Source organism: Mus musculus, chromosome 11 (genome assembly GCF_000001635.26).
Source record: "Mus musculus strain C57BL/6J chromosome 11, GRCm38.p6 C57BL/6J".
NCBI lineage: Eukaryota > Metazoa > Chordata > Mammalia > Rodentia > Muridae > Mus > Mus musculus.
Genome location: NC_000077.6, coordinates 36,973,778 through 36,988,543, shown reverse-complemented (window position 1 = coordinate 36,988,543; position 14,766 = coordinate 36,973,778). Strand labels below are relative to the sequence as shown.

Sequence of the window (14,766 nt, the reverse complement as noted above, 5' to 3'; positions counted from 1 at the left end):
TGGTTTTATATCTGTAAGAGGTCTCAAAATAGATATGCCAAACAATTGCTGAAAGTGGCTTTTTAGACAAAAGAATAGTTAATGACATAGGAAATAGTCTCAATGTGTTGAGAATTCATAACTTGGTTCGTATGAATGACCTGTAACAAACTGAGAGCTAGCCACACTCTCTTTCAAACCAGAATCTGAAAAAAAAAGAAAGCAAAACAAACAAACAAACAAAACCAGAGAAAACCAGGCAATAAAGATTTAAATAGCCAGTTCCTGATGTCATCACCCTTTCAGACACCCTTCCTTACACCAAAGCATGGGTCCTTAGTCGCAGATAGACCCAGAGAGTGCTACCCAGTCCCTTTATCTTGGGGAAGGGACCTTTCTTGTTTAATTCTATTCCCCATTGTTGCCAAGGTGATTGGTAGCCCTCCTCCCAGGACAAGGAGAACCCAGTGGCAGATGATATAAGGATTGAGCTCCTGTGCTGTTCCGTTCTAGAGAAGGACATTCTAGAGCAGGAGAGCAGCAAGGACAGGCTTTGCCAGTTAATAACCTGCAGCTGTCGACTCTTTTTCTTAATCAGTTCAAGACACAGAAGAAGTCACCTATTCAGTGGAGGGGGGTAGGACAGCTAGCATTTTATCTTGTTTGAGTGCCCAGGTCTCCACTCAATCATATTGTTCTCCATCTGTTCCACTCTCACCTGCAAAGCTCATAGTAAAGATAGAAGAAAGATAGAAAAATATGTGTATATATCTGTTATCATATATGTACTATAACTGAATATATCCATGATACAAATATTCTTTACAATAATCAGGCACCATTTTTGTGAAGTAATTCACCATATATATATATATATATATATATATATATATATATATATATACATATATATACATATATATAAAACAAAGATTACATATAATATAAAAATGATATAAATTTCATACACTTTACACTTTCCTTGTACATTGTAAGTTTTATGCCATTTGATTATTGTATCGTGACGATAACTATTCATCCAAAGACTTCTGTTTTTATAATAGAAGATTTTAAACTATAAGGGCCAAGTTCATTTGGTACATAATTGTGACTTATAGCTCTTTGTTTTGAAGCAAGCCTTCTTTACCATGTGTGGCTAAGCATTCTTTTTCCAGTAAATAAGGCAGATAAGCAGTGACCTGCTTGTTATCCACACATGCATGAGCACTAGAGATTCATCTGTTTGCTTGTGTATAAATGCTGGAGATCTTTGTATTGGTGTGGAACATAGAAAGACAGATGAAGTAGAAGACTCGTTTGGTTATGAACAGACAAATGCAAGAAATGCAAGATTTCACATCCTCAAGAAAACCCTCTACCTTGCATCTCCTTATCTGTCCTCTCCCATCATTCATTGTGACAAGTTTATAGAAAAATCAGTGAATACCAAGATACTTGCCCCAACTGAAATATTTCTGAATAAGGCAGAATATCCAGATGAGGCAGTTATTAAAATATCATCGATAACCATTTGATAATACATTTTAGGAGCTCTCCTCAACCTCTCACAGACACTCTCTTACCTGTTCCTCTCAAACAATAACCCAACAGAGAGATAATTGTCTATTCCCTGTTAGTAGATGGGAAAGTTCAAATAACGTGTGAGATAAATATGTGTTCAGTCTTAGGCAGAGTTTAAGGAATTGTCAAGGTCAGCATGCAAGAGATGGGACTGAAGCCTTACCTACCCACTGACTCCCTGGTTCAAGCTTATTTTTAACACACCCAGTATGTGTCACAGCCTGGTACTTCCACAGAACCCACTAATAATTTTCTGATACCCTGGTGTCATTTTACTATGGGAGAACTCATTCCCAAACGGTTAGAGAAATGATATCCACGTTGTAAAGGTGTCAAGTGAATTGTATTAAATGACGACCAAAATTCCAAGAAATCCAGAGCACATCTGTGTCAAAGGAAAATAAAAATGGAAGTGGCAATTGCATGAAGTAGAAACACCTCCTCGGCCATGTGTGATCACTTAACAAAACTAGAGGATGTTCCCTGCCCAACCCAGGGGCAGCATATTCTCCCTCGGCCTGTTATTCTCAGATTTCCTTCTAGTTACCAGGACCAAACCCTGAGATGAATCACTTCATTTCCTATCATTCTTTTCTGCCCTTTTGAGTTTAAATTTGAAAGGGGGGGGGGAGCCTGAGAAATTCTAGCATCTAGCCTTTTAATATAAAATTTAATTTGAGGGATGGTGTGGAAGAAAGGCTGTAGACCCTTTAATGGATTCTGAAGGAACCTGAAATTAAATATTGGTAATTATTTAATTTGGTTTTAAATGAACGTTCTAAATCCATCCCATCTGAGGCGCTTCCAGATGTACCAAGCATTAGTGTGACAACTGAAAAGACAAAATGCTTTAAAAATGATGAGAAACCTCATTTTCGAAACCAGATGACAGATACAAAAGTTGGCAGTGTGTCGAGAAGAAAACATGGCATGCAGAGGGAGATCTAAAAATACTGTAAACAAAAACTGAAAGACAACTTGGAATTTCACTCGAGAAATGTTGTAGATTTTAAAATAGTGACTTATTTTCCTCTTTACAATAAAATTTGGTGATTTTATTTTTTTTGCTGTGAGAGATCAAAAAAGAATTGTATTATTCTTTTTAAATCATATTTACATATATGTGTGTGCACACAAATTCACATATGCACACCACACACACACACACACACAGAGTGAGAGAGAGAGAGAGAGAGAGAGAGAGAGAGAGAGAGAGACTTTTATGAACACACACACACAGAGAAACATATACATATATACATGCTAAAATCTGATTATGAATTCTAAATGTGCTTCTCTACCATGCTATCATTTCAAGTTTCCACACCTGAGATAATTTACTTTTAATTTCCTTGATAATAGCATACTCTGGGCAAGAGATCATCTAAGAGCATTATTTGTTTGGATGTAGCAGTTTTGTCATTAAAATATAATTATATCATTTCCCACTCCTTTCCTTGCTTTCGGCCCCTCCCATGTCTGCTTCCACCAGTTACAGCTTCCTCTAAACCCAGTGCTTTTAAAACTTCACTGTGCAACAGAGTGCCCAGAGGGTTCTAGAAAACACCGGCGGGTAGCATTGTACCTGAGTTCTCCGATTCATAATATCTTGGGAGAGTCCTGACAAGAGGGCTATCCATGGATACCACCCATGCTGGAGGCACCTGAAATATAGGCTAAAAGAACTTAACCTATCTGCAGAAAGGAGGCGTAAACCATGGCTGCTGCTTCCACACATCTCCATGAATATCAGTACATACAAATAGATGCTGTGTACATAGTGTGGGGACGAGGACCACGAAGACCTCTACCCTTGACAAGTTTAACTAAGTGTATATGTGGATGAAAACTGTGAAAGAAAGGATAAATTATGTGTTTGGAAGGAAGGACTTCAGAAATCTAACATGCATCACAAAACACTTCATGTTTCTTGAGCAAACCATTAACTTGAAAAGACTGATTTTTTTTTAATTTTGTGTTGATGATAAATGCTTGATAATAAGAAAAAAAAAACACAAATCAAAAACTGTGTCAGTATTCCTTCCTCTCCAAATTGTGATGATCTGTGAATTAAGTCATTAGAGCAAGCCAGACACCATAAGGGTCTCTGTAATCAGATGTAGGTGTGGGAAGCTTGTAGTTCCTTGCCAGTCTTTCACTGGATGATGCTATCAAAACCCAGCCCCTTCTTGTGGATGCATATAATATAAAGCACACGGAAGTGTTTTCAAAATTTATCAGAGTAACCATAAATTATATAGCCCTTTCAACCATATTTTCAGGTCACATTTAGAACTGAAGCGTTGTTAGAAGTAAATGCCAGAAAGGAGCCAACAAAATGTGAAATACATAGTATGAAGTTCCTGTCCTATGAGGCTTGGATTTAAAAATTATGTATGCAAAGACTACACTCAAATAAGCCAGGGAGTAGTAGATCACAGTAGCAGCGGGCAGCACTTGTGAATGATGCCGCAGTCCTACCTTGTACCATATCACCTCTCTTCCCACCCCTTTATACTCTCTTATTCTCTCTATTCTTCTTGTCCTCCATTCCTTCCTTATATCCAAGAAGGATATCTACACACCTACCAGATCTCAGGTTCTGGCCAAGCTTTGAGGGATTCTGAAATGATTATGATAGGAGCTATTTTTATCTAGATAGATGTTGAAGTCCTGTAAGAAAATAGACATTTAATAAATAACTGCAGGAGTCCTTTGAGCTAGGGTATTCATGCTATGAAAACATTGACAGAGGGACTACACTTGTTGAAGGATCAAGGCTGATATTTTTGGCAACGTGATACTTAACTTGTGTGGCTTTAGAGGAGTAGAGAATTTCCCATATCCCCTGTCGCGTCCGCTCTCGACCAGCAAGAACAACACGACCACCAGTCCTTCTAACAACAATTTATTCAGCAAACTTCAGTCTTCATCTCTCTTGCTTCATCTTTTTCCTCATCTAACTCCCCTAACACCTGGGCCTCTCTTATATACTCTCAATTCCCATCCACTCACAGCAGGCCAAGTCACCTCACCAGGCACGCAGCTTCAGCTAATCAGGGCAGCAAGGGCATGACTCCCGCCAAAATGGATTCGCCAGTATCCTGGTGCACCTGTGCAGCTCTCATGATGGCCGTGGCTTATTTTCAGGTGTGTGAGGAAGTCAGGTGCAAGCCATAAGACTTAGCTGCAGACCCGGGCGCCATTTTGGGACTGCTGCCACACCCGCTCCTCACAATCCCCTCTTCATCCTTGAAAACTGGAACACTTGTTTTAACAATGCCTGGGTGCATCTTGAATATAGGATCTAAGGTCTGAGTGTGAATAGTGCTAGTTGAGTCAAGGACAGATTGGTAAAGCATGATGCTGTTGTGCCTGAACATGTGTGACTTTGGCTGTGCCCCATACACATTTGCTAACCATGAGCTACATGTGTCTATTGAGCACCTGCAGGCTCTGCAAAGTCTGTTAGTCCAAAATGAGATGCAATGTAAGCCTCACATATAGAATAGACTTTGAAGCATCCCTATAAAAACAAGTATGTAAAATAGCATTCACATATAAATTCACAAATACTGAAGCCAATATATTTTTGCATAGGTTGGGATAAATAAAATGTACAACTAAAATTAATTGAGTCTGCATTTAATGTGGTTATTAGAAAATGTCACATTATAGACATGCTTTGCATTTTACTTTGCTCACAAAGCAGTGATGTATAATGTATGTAGCTTTTTTTTTTTTTTTGATGGAGGTAGCACATGAACAGGAGAGAGTGACATGTATTGCAAACTTTGGCTCTCTGATCTGAAATCCAAGACCATCACATCCCATTTGTTCTTGCACTATAGCGAGTCCCTTCACAGAGATAACCATGCGTCCTGCTGAAATGCTGTTATGTTATAAAAACTGTTTTGATCTATTATTTGATTGTCGTATTGTGCATCTCAATACAGAAATCTTAGCATCCAAGAATGCTGCTGAGTGAATAGAGGTACTGAGCCGCTTTGGGGAAGTGTGGCAATGGATATAAATGCCAGCCATATTTTTTCACAGCTCCCATCCCTCCTTGGTTTGCTCAGGTAGCTGATGCCGATTGGATGGTTTGGAGTTTTATGGTAAACTGGTGTTACATGAGGGCAAAATGGTTCTCTCTGTGAAGAAGGAGTAACTGTAAGAAACAGTAGAGTAGAACCATTCTCTATATAATTTCAGCTTGTAGGTGCTTTAAACTGCTGAATACGGAAAAAAGTGTTAATGATTAGTCTCTTTATATTCTGAATACATTCAGAGTGATTGTGGTGTCTGGAAAACAAAGAAACGTGATATACAAGTTGATGCGGAAGTCCAGCTTTATGTGCATGCAGACAATGCAAGCTCATGAACAGGTTGCATACTTATAGGGGCTTTTAGAGGAGACTCTGGCATCACACAGGTAATACACAGACCTAGAAATACAGCAAACCAAGAGCCCCTCTGAGGAGTATGTGCATGTCTCAATATTAGTAAGAATGATATGGAGGTAAAATAAATAAAGTGCATGTGAATGTCTAATGATTTTGTATCTTCAATGCTTTAGATGATATTTGGTACTGGGTGTGTTGGTGCTTCAATCAGACCCAACATTTGAGAGGCAAAGGCAAATGGATCACTTGAGTTCAAGGCCAGCCTGGTCTAAAAAGCAAATTTCAAGATAGTCAGGGCTACAGAGAGAAACCTTGTCTCAGGGAAAAATATATTTTGTGACCTTATTTTGTCCTTTGTTGATTTGAAATTAGGCAAGGTAAGCAGTCATATCTTATTGATAGACTATACACAATATGAACATGTTTTCCATAAACCATACAATTTGTCTCCCACATACGTATGTGTTCCAGAATAGATATGTATCTGGGCTTACCTCACTGTGACAGTTAACATAACTCCCAACTTCATTGTATTTAGCAACGACAAAGACGTTAGTAAATGGTGCACCTGGAAGTGTCTCCGGGTAGCTGAATGAAAGGCAACAAAGAAAAACATCCTGCTGGGCTCGGCCTCTCTTTTTCTGCTTCCTGAGGCTGAGCAGTGATGATGCTCTTACAAATTCTCCTTCCATTAGGTTCTGCCCCTCCACAGACCCAAAACACCAGCTGACCATGGACAATATCTCTGCAGCCTTGACTTCCAAATCAACCTTATAAGTTATTTTCTTGGACGCTTGTCACACACCGTACAGGTAACAGGTAGCATGGCTTTGTAAAGATGAAGGATTTCTCACCTTCTTCAGCTTTTCTGCTTGATGAAGAAAGACTTGTATTGTCTTTGGATTCTGTATTAGTAAGAATGTGGTGGTTTTTCGACCTTCATGGAAACTGTGGGCATATATTTTTTTTTACTTTTGAGCATAATGTTTTCTACACATTCAAAGTGAAGAACATTGGAATTCCAGCTTAGTCTTCCTGGAGGCACAAAGGATAGATGATATCAGTTAAATATTTATTGAACGCCTACTACACACTAAGACAGGTCTCTGCTTAGGAATATTAGGGATGAATCATCATCCATTCTTTCAGCGCAGAAAATTCCTTGGCAACGCTTGCTCAGGAAAACTAACTGAGGGAGATAACTGCACTCAGGGCCAAGGTCAGGCCTTTTTGGGGAGCCTAAGATGATAGAGTTTTCCTGGCATCAGCTCAAGTAGGAGTTCACAAGGTTAATTTGCTCCATGCTTCTGAAACCCAAAAGAGAAAATTTTAGAGGGCTATGAAATATCTTCTCTGAGGTTAGGGAAAACTTTGCAGAAACAAAGAAAGCTGCAGAATAGAAGTGTCAAAGGTGATAAAGAAAGATATTGAGGGAGAGGAGATACTGAGCCCAAAGCTTGAGAAAATATTAGCCTTCTGTATAGTTCAATAAGTGTGATGGACTATAGCTGTTTGTTAATGGAGGCCAAACAGTGTTCTAAAACAGCTCAAAGAAAATATTTACTTCAACCATTCAGGTAGCCAGGTGAGTAGCAGCTGAGTGGTTTTCCTTCATATTGTCAACTGAGGAAGGCAGGGAGTAACACTAACAGAGACTCTGCCACCTTCACCATAAGCCTTCCAATATTATCTCCATTATGACATGCTGAGTAGGAAAAGGAACAGAGGCTCCCACCATATTAATCTACCTTATCCGAATTACAGACTACATGATTTTTATCGTCAAGAACTTAATTTCTCATAACTCCAGAGGCAAGAAAGTCCAATATCCAGGTGGCCGCACCTGGTATGGGTCTTCTTCTGTGTCATATGTGGCAAAAAGCAAAAGACCAGGAAATCATATATGAAAGACTGGGAAGAAAGCAGCCTAGCTCATGTTATTAGCACCCACCCATGTCTAAGTTAGCTAACGCACTCTGGAAGGCAGAGGCCTTATGACCTAACCATCTCGTAAAGGGTTGGCCCCTCGATACTTTTCGGCTGGGATTAAATGTCTAACATGGAAACCTTGAGGACACATTCAAACCATTGCAGCCTCAAAATTCACACTAATTTTTATATGCAAAATGCATTCATTTCTCCGCAGTAGTTTTAAACTTTCAACAAATTTCATTTCTAAGTCAACAGGAGCATGGTAACCCCTGCCTGTAATACATCTGTGATCCCAGTGCAGGAAACTGAAGCAAGAGAATTGTTACCTGTTCAAAACCATGCTGGGGTATATAGTGAGTACCAAGCCAGGCAGAGACACCAAGGACAATCTTGTTTCAAAACAGCAAAGAACAAAAGAAAATATCAAATGGAAAGTCCAATGTCTCAACTCAATCAGGATGAGTCTTTCCATAAAATATCACGCATGATCATGCGAGGATCCATCCCATCATCAGCTTCCAAACGCTGACACATTGCATACACTAACAAGATTTTGCTGAAAGGACCCAGATATAGCTGCCTCTTATGAGACTATGCCGGGGCCTAGCAAACAGAAGTGGATGCTCACAGTCAGCTATTGGATGGATCACAGGGTCCCCAATGGAGGAGCTAGAGAAAGTACCCAAGGAGTTAAAGGGATCTGCAGCTCTATAGGTGGAACAACAATATGAACTAACCAGTACCCCGGAGCTATCGACTCTAGCTGCATATGTATCAAAAGATGGCCTAGTCGGCCATCACTGCAAAGAGAGGCCCACCATTAGACTTGCAAACTTTATATGCCCCAGTACAGGGGAATGCCAGGGCCAAGAAGTGGGAGTGGGTGGGTAGAGGAGTGGGGGGGAGGGTATGGGGGACTTTTGGGATAGCATTGGTAATGTAAATGAGGAAAATATCTAATAAAAATTATTTTTAAAAAGATAGAATAGACATTAGATAGACATTCCCTTTCCCCAACAGAGAAATAAGCAAGAAGAAATAAATAACCAGTCACATGTCAGACCAGAATGAAACAGAGAAAATAACAAAGAAGTAGGGCAGGATCTCCTTTGACTCCATGCCCTGTGTCATGAACATACTGACATGAGGTTGTGTTCTTAAGGCATCAAACACCTCTACTCTTCCCTCTGTCCTTGCTGGGCTCCTCTTACCAGCAGCTTGCACAGATTGGAAACTCATCTCTGCAGCATCTCAAGCTATAGCTGCCTTGACTTAGAGTGGTGGTTTGAGTGAGAATGACTCCCAAAAGCTCATATATTTGAGGGCTTTGTCATAAGTTAGTGGGATTATTTGGAAAGGATTCGGACATGTGGCCTGTTGTAAGAGGTATACTACAGAGGGTAGGCTTTAAGGTTTCAAAATCCAACTCCAGACCCTCTTACCCCCATCACTTTTTCTCCTTCTCTTCCTCTCCTCCCTGTCTCCCTGCAATCATAAGCAAGCCCCAATTAAATGCTTTATATTGGAAGTTGCTTTGGTCATGGTATCTTTACACAACAGTAGAACACTGACTAAGTTGGTTGACCTAAATTTCTGAGTCTAAGGTGGGAAGACTTCTTTGACGTGGTGCTGCTACACTTTGCCTTAGGGGAGCATCTGTGGGTGACTCCTTACCTGCCACAAGTTTCTTCCAGGACATACACTGGCTATCTATAGCTACTACTGCTGAAAATCTGAACAAAGCTTATACATTGAGTGTTTCTGTAGAGTTAACATCGCAGGAATCCCACCAATGTAACACTTCAACTTGAGATGTGGCAGATACAGCGTAGGTGGACTAGGAAAACTGTACTGGAATTCAGGCAGCAGAGTCTTGAGGGTACCTAGGGCACTGAGTGTTAAAGCAGCCCCATGTATGCTTTTGGAAATCTAGGGTTCAACTTCTTGTTCTGGATCTGTGATGGGCAAAGCAGCCTCAGCTCTCTTTGGAAAGTTTTGATGTTCTTCTCCCATTATCTTGAAGACTGGGGAATAACTCCTGGCATCTTCTGTCCACGTTTATCTGTAGCAAAGATGGCTCAGATAGACCCTTGACCTATCTTTCAAAAGATGCCCTTTTACCTTCGAATACTCACAATTTCCCCTTCTATTTTGTTTCAGTTTTCATTTCAAGTTTCACATAATTAATTAATTTTTCCACACACATTTTCCCCCACACATGACTAAAAGCAGACACACAGCATCTTCTGTATTTTGCTTAGCAGTTTCTTTTGCTTAATATCCTAGTTATTGGTCTACAGTGTCCTCTCATGAAATCCTTGGGCAGTAACACAGTTCAGCAAAATTTCCCACTTTGTAGCAAGAGTGGTCATTGGCCCAGTTTGTGATATGTTACTCCTAATTTCCATGTGACCTCCCATCAAAATGGCCTGTATAATCCATATTTCTGCCACTGTTAAGATCATAATAACTTAAATAATGTGTAAGTTCAAGACTTTCGGTAAATATCTTTCTTCAGGGTTCACAACCATGTTTCACAGTCATTCCCAGCAACTTTTCTACCCATTAGCCAATTTGTAGAGCTATTTGAACATTTTCAGATTTTTCTTTCAGCCAAACCTTCCTTCTCAGTAGAGTGCTACAGTAAGGTTAGTTTATCTTTAAAAAGAAAATATAGTTGAATTTATTAGAGTTGGTAAGGTATAATAACAAAGCACTAGAAGTTGGTGCTGGCCTTTCTGCTTGGACCATCTCCTAGTAGAAGGTAGAAGGACAAGTGTGTGCGTGCCAGAGTCAATCACTAATACACTCACTCTTTTCACCAGAACTTTTGGCATCAAATATTCATCAGAACTCCAGTGGCTTATTAGAATGGTAAGGGTTATGAAACTAGAACCCTAGAGATGTAACTTTCCTTTCAAGATACTTCTTACCGCTGTCCAATTGGGCATCATGTTTTAACATACAAACATGTCAGGTGAAGCCAAGCAATGGAGACTGCACAAATGATGTTAATGGGTTCCCCTGGAAATGGTGGAGGACATTTTCCTTCCCTTTTATTGGTAGTTCTCAGATACATTGTAACAGAACTGTTAAATTTGAACTGTATAGAAGAGTATCCAAAGGTAGAGGATCAACTAGTAATAACATATTTCATTCAACTGAATCTTAAACAGGTGACCCTAACATGATCTTATGATTGCTGTAGGTCATATCATATTCCCAGAGGTGACAGCACAACCAGATCTAAAAAAAAAAAAAAAGCTATAGCTTTTTAGTCTTTCAAAAAGGTATATTCAGATAAATGCTTAACCTGGACCTCACATGTAGTAGCACTCTAAAGAGACATTAAATGAAGTGTGATAATATAATCTTATTCAACTTATTGCTATGTAGGACGAGAGCAAACACCATGTGTTTTTTCGTGAGTTAGATATAAGTATAGAACTCCCTGGCTTTCAGTCAGTGTTTTAGTCCCATTTGTCTCAGATTCAATCTTTTAATGCAGAGCTAGAAGAAGCCAACCTACCAACCTACATTATCATAATAACTAAGTTGTTTACACAATATGATAATAGACCATTTAAACCTTAGCACGAGCCCTACTTTTCTGTTAGAATTCTTATGATTTCCTGACTGAAAACATATTTCTGAAACTCAGATTGCGGTTAAGTTTACTTATGTTTTAATGAAGATAGTAATATGTTTCTTCTTTCCCTAAATATATTAATATGCTAAGAGCATCCAACATCCCTCCCTTGCTCTGGGAGCCCTGTATCTTCATGGTTTCATACTTGGTACTACGTGAATCCTAGTTGGAAATCTATCTTCCAGTCAGTTGTCATTTTCATTGATATCAGGTTAAATTGCTGAACATTCTACCATGATAATCCCTTCCATTCACCTTCCTCAGATAGGATTGTTACAAGGGAAACAATCTGGAACCCAGGCATGTAAATCATGCCTACCAACCCTGTGTGAAATGCGTTGTTTCTTTTGTTTCTTTGCTTTCACTTCACCGAGATGTTTAATACAAGTTTTGAGGCTAGCATGTGGGACAACGAAAACCACTTTCTGTACTTGAGTCATTGTAACAGGAGCATGGCTGATGGTCCCGAAGAATGGCTGGCATGGTGACCACAGCCTCTGGAGCATCCACAGATCACAGTAAAAGTGCGCTGAACCTGGAGAAAAAGGCTTAAAAGAGAGAAAGGGCAGATTCAGGAACAGTTGTCTTCTTGATACTGTTCCCACCTAGGGTTACCTCATTCAGACTCTTCAAAGGAAGCCCCAGGAGAAAGGCATTTGTGTCAGAGCATGTCTAGTGCTAAATGCCCAGAGAAAGCGCTCTCGCCCTGCTGTGCTTCACATAGACACGAAAGTTGCTATAGCTCTCCCATTATGCATTTGTGCCAAAGTCATTCCTCCACCCTGCTATCCTATTTCCAAGTTAGAGTAGATTCTATCTGGGTCATCCCAATAACTAGCCCTTGTCTCTACATCCTCCAGCCTGTCTCTTGCTGTATTTACTGAGTGCTGTGCCTCAACTATATGGCAAAGAAATGAGGAGAGATCTTGACAATAAACTGGGCCAGTGAGGGGTAGGGAGTTAACCAGGTTATGATAGAGAAGGATGACTGCTAAATAATAAAACGAATATCTGATAGGAAATAATAGATGCGTATTGAATTTGATAAGTAGATGGGAAGTGTTGTTTGGTACAAAGGGCAGGGGAGGGACACCTGACTTGTGAGATGAGGGCCAGGAGGCAGTCAAGCATGGCTGGAGGAAAAAGGCCTACTAAGAGATGTGCTAAGGCTCTGGGTGAGCATGTTCTTGGCTGGTTCAAGAAGGAGAAAGAGAATATTGTATCTACAGGAGAGTAGAGTTAGTAAGACTGAGGTGAGACAGTTAGAAGATGCTAACTCAGTTATATCTTTAAAAGTCACAGGAATGAATGAGTTTAGATTTTATATAACTGTGGTAAAATAGAAACTACATATGTGTTGCTGAGGGTTTGTTTGTTTGTTTGTTTATTTAACTTTTTGTGGCTTCATATTTTACAATCCTAAGAGGTTGTTTTTGTTTGGTTAGTTTTCTTTTTCTGTTTGCCTCTTTCTTTCTTTCTTTCTTTCTTTCTTTCTTTCTTTCTTTCTTTCTTTCTTTCTTTCCTTCCTTCCTTCCTTCCTTCCTTCCTTCCTTCCTTCCTTCCTTCTTTCTTTCTTTCTTTCTTTCTTTCTTTCTTTCTTTCTTTCCTTTTCTTGGGTTCTATACTCAGAACTTTAATCCTTTGGTCTGTCAAACTATAAGAAATATGAGGACTCTTTGAAGTATTTTAGTGTTGTTTATTGGCATTATTAATTGTGGATTTTTGAATGACAATATTTATTTCTTGGTAAACTCCTTTATGTTTTTTGGATAAAGGGTCAAATCTTTTTTTCAAGGTATGTAATGAAGACTTGTATTTAATGTATCAGAAATTACACCATTATGAAGGTCCTAATTTCAAAGGGTGATTGCTAAAAGCCATGTTCTCCCTTTAAGGCATGTCCTCCCATTTAAAAGCACTTATCTCTGAAAGCATGAATAAAATAGCTAAGGGAATTGGTGCTAATTAGGAATGACAGGCTGACCATAAACTGCCCTCTTCTCCTTCTCAATGTGCTTTATGCAAAACTTCTAGGAGTTTTATGTAAAACACTGGCATAAATGTTTCCTTGTGTATGAAAACACAGACTTCACCCTTATATAGCCCTGCAGTTGGAGCTATTTTTATTCAGGATTTATTCGTGTATGGAAAGTTAAAGCAAGAGAACAAGAAGCTGTAGACCATTGCAGTTAAGATACAAAACTCACAACTAGAAAATAATAATCCATCAGTATTAGCTTGCACAAAACAGTAGCTTATCATGACACCTGTTCCAGAGTTGAGCTGTGGTGTGACTGAAGGCTGGGTTTTTCTTCCCATCGTTTGTGCTTTGTTTCAGTTACACAGCAGGGCACAGATTGCAGTAATATTATTTTTCTTCCCTAGAATTGTCCAGAAGTAAGGATTATTTTCAACCCTGTTTGGAAAGAGCAAGTTTTGTTTGTTTGCTTGTTTGCTTGCTTGCTTTTTTTCATGGTGGCTTTGAAAATGTCTTAGGAAATTTCATGAAGCTGTGATTGCTACTTGGTTAAATTCTCTTTTTTTCCCCATCCATTATGCATTTGTTTGGCTTTGGCACTGGGGTTTTGGATGTGATCCTACGCTAAGTGGTTGCCCACCCTGTAAGTGATGAAGTGCCTTTGGGTATGTTGTCTGGTGCTGGCCAACTAGCACCACACGTGAGGCAAGCCAATGAGCTTGACTTTGTCTGTAGAGTTCTGGGATCCCCCTGACCCCAGGCTACAAATGAAAGCCTGCATTCAGGGTTAGTAACCATTGACAATGCATGGGTATCAACTTGGAGGAATAAATGAAAGTTCTCCAGTAGTTATTCCCATGACAAATAATCATGCTCTGGTTAAGCCATGGGTATCTGGTCTAAGCAAAGAAACAAAGGAAAGAAAAAAAGATAATACACACATCATATTTTTTATAAAAAGAATTTTTTGTTTAATAAATAGTAATTTTATTCAGCCAGAGTTTTAAGAAACAGATGCTGCTGTCTCTCTATTTCACAGATGAGAAAATAAAGGTGATGGGGAGTCAAGTTGTTTTCCTGAATTTTTAAGAATTTTTTAAAAGCTAACAAACAGAGCAAAATGGAATAGTGGGAACTGCCTGAGCATTTCTGACATGTCTTCATTTTCAGATTTCCACTGATTACAGAGGTTGTGGATATTTATAATGACACAGAGTTGGGACTGAAGTCAAGTGTGGAAA

The 14,766-nt window shown here is 39.3% G+C and overlaps 1 protein-coding gene across 13 annotated transcripts in view; it reads left to right on the top strand.

The window, feature by feature from the left end:
• Nucleotides 1-14,766, top strand: part of Tenm2 (teneurin transmembrane protein 2) — a 1,230,398-nt gene that overhangs the window by 248,510 nt on the left and 967,122 nt on the right. The gene's annotated exons all lie outside the window — the stretch shown is intronic.